The sequence below is a fragment of the Myotis brandtii genome, unplaced genomic scaffold, assembly GCF_000412655.1.
Source record: "Myotis brandtii unplaced genomic scaffold, ASM41265v1 scaffold1260, whole genome shotgun sequence".
NCBI lineage: Eukaryota > Metazoa > Chordata > Mammalia > Chiroptera > Vespertilionidae > Myotis > Myotis brandtii.
This window is the reverse complement of record NW_005354426.1, coordinates 833,303-836,880: the sequence shown is the minus strand read 5'-3', so window position 1 is coordinate 836,880 and position 3,578 is coordinate 833,303. Positions and strand designations below refer to the sequence as shown.

The 3,578-nt window shown below is 40.9% G+C and overlaps 1 protein-coding gene across 1 annotated transcript in view; it reads right to left on the bottom strand.

The window, feature by feature from the left end:
* The window catches only part of LOC106724948 (zinc finger protein 658B-like), a 24,544-nt gene extending 21,299 nt beyond the window's left edge, over positions 1 to 3,245 (bottom strand). Inside the window, exons 1-3 of the transcript XR_001360773.1 lie at positions 2,903 to 3,245; positions 1,680 to 1,734; positions 1,256 to 1,290 (exon numbers count right to left, since the gene is read on the bottom strand). The gene's annotated coding sequence lies outside the window, so the exon portion shown is untranslated. Of the gene's footprint in view, positions 1,291 to 1,679; positions 1,735 to 2,902 lie in introns of the transcript that reaches the window.
* Between the last annotated feature and the right edge of the window lie 333 nt (positions 3,246 to 3,578).

Sequence of the window (3,578 nt, the reverse complement as noted above, 5' to 3'; positions counted from 1 at the left end):
CAAGAAAAACGGCTGACAAGAACAATATTGTGTCTTGTGTCCTTTTAATTTAACCCTCTCTCTCCAACTCAGCAGTAGTTTGAGAACCAAAAGTCTGCAACCTGGCAACTACAAGAGGGTTGGAGTTCCATCAAATCAAAACCTCATTCCCAGAAAACTGTCATCACTTGGTCAATTTGGAGGTTCCCTGAAAGACCCGGCTTACAAGGATGTCTTTATCTGAGCTAACTTGGAGCTTACATAGTGGGAATAGACTATCTTCAGACGCATCTGTCAAAACACTGAAAGGCAAAAACAAAACACTGAAAGGCATTTGTTTAACTTAGTGGCTACCTGAGGCGGTAATAACAGCAGGGGCAACCAATGACCAATCGAGAAGCTTAAAAGGAAATGCTGGGGAATGAAAGGTCAATAAAGATTCTGTAAAGCTCCTATATATTCCTGGGGATCTGGAAAGCCACTTACATGCAGTTCATATTTATGCAGAGTAATTTTGAGGATATTCAGTTGATTTATAAGAAAAATGCCTTAATTCAACCCCTGTGTTTCAGTTTCAGAAAATTAGTATTAACTGAGTTTACATATAACATTAAGTCTTTGCAAATTGTAAGAGTTCCTTCTTTTTTACAGCAGCATAGTATTCCATCGTGTAGATGTACCACAGTTTTCTAATCCATTCATCTACTGATGGGCACTTAGGCTGTTTCCAGATCTTAGCTATGGTGAATTGTGCTGCTATGAACATATGGGTGCATATATCCTTTCTGATTGGTGTTTCTGGTTTCTTGGGATATATTCCTAGAAGTGGGATCACAGGGTCAAATGGGAGTTCCATGTTTTGTTTTTTGAGGAAACTCCATACTGTCTTCCATAGTGGCTGCACCAGTCTGCATTCCCACCAGCAGTGCACGAGTGTTCCTTTTTCTCCACATCCTCTCCAGCACTTGTCGTTTGTTGATTTGTTGATGATAGCCATTCTGACAGGTGTGAGATGGTACCTCATTGTTGTTTTGATTTGCATCTCTCGGATGATTAGTGACTTTGAGCATGTTTTCATATGTCTCTTGGCTTTCTGAATGTCCTCTTTTGAAAGGTGTCTATTTAGGTCCTTTGCCCATTTTTTGATTGGATTGTTTATCTTCCTTTTGTTAAGTTGTATGAGTTCCCTATACATTTTGGAGATTAGGCCCTTATCAGATATGACATTGGCAAATATGTTTTCCCACGCAGTGGGTTTTCTTGTTGTTTTGTTGATGGTTTCTTTTGCTGTGCAGAAGCTTTTTAAGTCTTCTACTTTAATTGAAGAACAATTAGAGGCAATATTCTATATTATTTCAGGGTTATATTATTGGAAAGTTGTTAACAAATCACCTACTTGAAAACAACAAAGATTATTTTTTATTTTCAATTGTCTTTATGGGGAATCAGTTTACTTTATCTCCTCACCAATGTCAGCCTTTAAGGAAGTATTGTCTGACATTCTGACACCGATATCAGAACCCTCAGAAATAAATTTCTGCATATATCCACATGCCAACTTTGTTCTGCTATTCATCTGTATTTCTGTATCTTCTTCGAATGAATCTGATCCATTTCTATTTTTCCATGTTAACACAGAGACACTTAAGCCCTTATAAAATCTACTGTAAAATAAATTGGTTATTAAAAACTGAACTCACCTGAGCTTTGTTCATTTTCTGCTGCTCTTGCAAGAAGGTAAAAAACTGTGAAGGTCTAGCTGGGGAGAAGGGAAGAGAAATGGGGTCATGAGAAACCTGGTCTGCCTTACAATTATATTCATCATCTGCCTAAAAAATCTCCTAAAACCAGGTGGAGAAAAGGCTTCCCTATGGCAGAATGTCCCTTTGACATTCTTTTTTTATTACTGATTTCAGAGAGGAAGGAAGAGGGAGAGACAGAAACATCAATGAGGAGAGAGAATCATTGACTGGCTGCCTCCTTCGTTCCCCCACTGGAAATTGAGCCCACAACCCAGCCATATGCCCAAACCAGGAATCAAACCGTGGCCTCCTAGTTCATAGGTCAATGCTCAACCACTGAGCTACACCAGCTGGGCCCCTCTGATAGTCTTGAGGAGGAACAGCAGAAACCACACAGAGGTAGCACCACCTGAATATATGCATCTCTGAGATGATCACGTGGGCTTAATCTTGCATTTTCACTAAGTAAACTGCATTTTGTCAATGAATTAACAATTTATGCTCCCTCCTAATTAAAACAAAAAATTTTAAAAACTAAATAAAACAGAGGATTCCTTAAATAAATTCAGGTACCCCAGAGGTGAAACCCCCTACTTTCATTAAAACTAATGTCAAAAAACTACTCTGGCTGGATTATTAATCAAGTTCTTGTTGTCTTTACAGCTTGAGTTAGTTTCCCCAGAAAACTCTAAAATATGGTGGGACATTTTATGTAAGAAATAAATTCTTAAACTTTTTGCTCTCAATTAGTTACAGTTTCTACAAAGATCTTTAGAGAAGATGTTTACAGCACTGTTCTGTGTGAGTAAACAGTACTGTATTGCTGCTCTTTGGTTCTGCCCTGGGTGACTCTACAAAAATCATTCATTTCGGGACCAATATTTTTGGGTTTTCAAAAGTGGCCAATATAGAAAGCCCTTCTACGCTCATTCTGTTATCTCTACATTCAGGAAAGAGGGAGCATTTGCATAACTCTAGATGCCACGTGTGCTGATGGACAGGCCTGAGAGCAGCTCAGAATCTGGAGTGTGAGCAGAATAAAGGAAACCTAGTGTTCAGGATTTCATCAGCTCCGGCAGGTTACACCTTCCCTGGACATCTGTCCTCACCAGCCATCCACTGAAGTGCCTTTTCCTGTGCAGCCTGACAGTACCCCATCCCACTCAAAACAAGGCTCCCACCTCCTGCAAACTGGTCCACAGCTCCCACTGTCACAGTCTGTGATGGCATTTGGATGTGGCAACATCACCCAGTTTGACTCATGCTGTACAGGTATCAAGACCTGCTTCTAGTGGAGCAAATCAGCACCTGCTCCTTTCTAGAAACTTCTGCCTCTGCTCTGAAGCTCTGGTGAAGGGTCTGTCAGAATCGCTGTTCTTCCAAGTGGCAGCTGTTTCTGGGGCTCCCTCCTTCCTGACGTGAAAGAGTCACTTTGCTCCAGAGGAACTGGGACCTGAGCCTGAGAAACAAATGCACTTTATCTGAAACCTCCCTCCGACATTCTAAGCCTGACCCTTTTGGAATTCACTAAGAATGTACTACCCAGGTGTTGGGGGCCAGATGTAAGCTGGCAAGGTCCTTGCACCTGAAGGGGCTAGCAAGGCTGGGACCCTTACCCACACAGTTTTCCCAGACTTGTTTGGATGGCAATTATCAGTAGAATGAGAACAGCCTTTCATGGCTTACCAAGAAGTCTGTAACTATTTACTGAGATATGCTGTACTGAGAACTTGTCCTTCTGCTGTGTCTCTCCCTTAGAGATTAAGAGGAACAAAGAATACATTCCTCTTGACAGACCTCCTATTCAGTGTGTTATGTATAAATAGGATTGTGTGGCTAATAAAGTTGCTTCAGTTC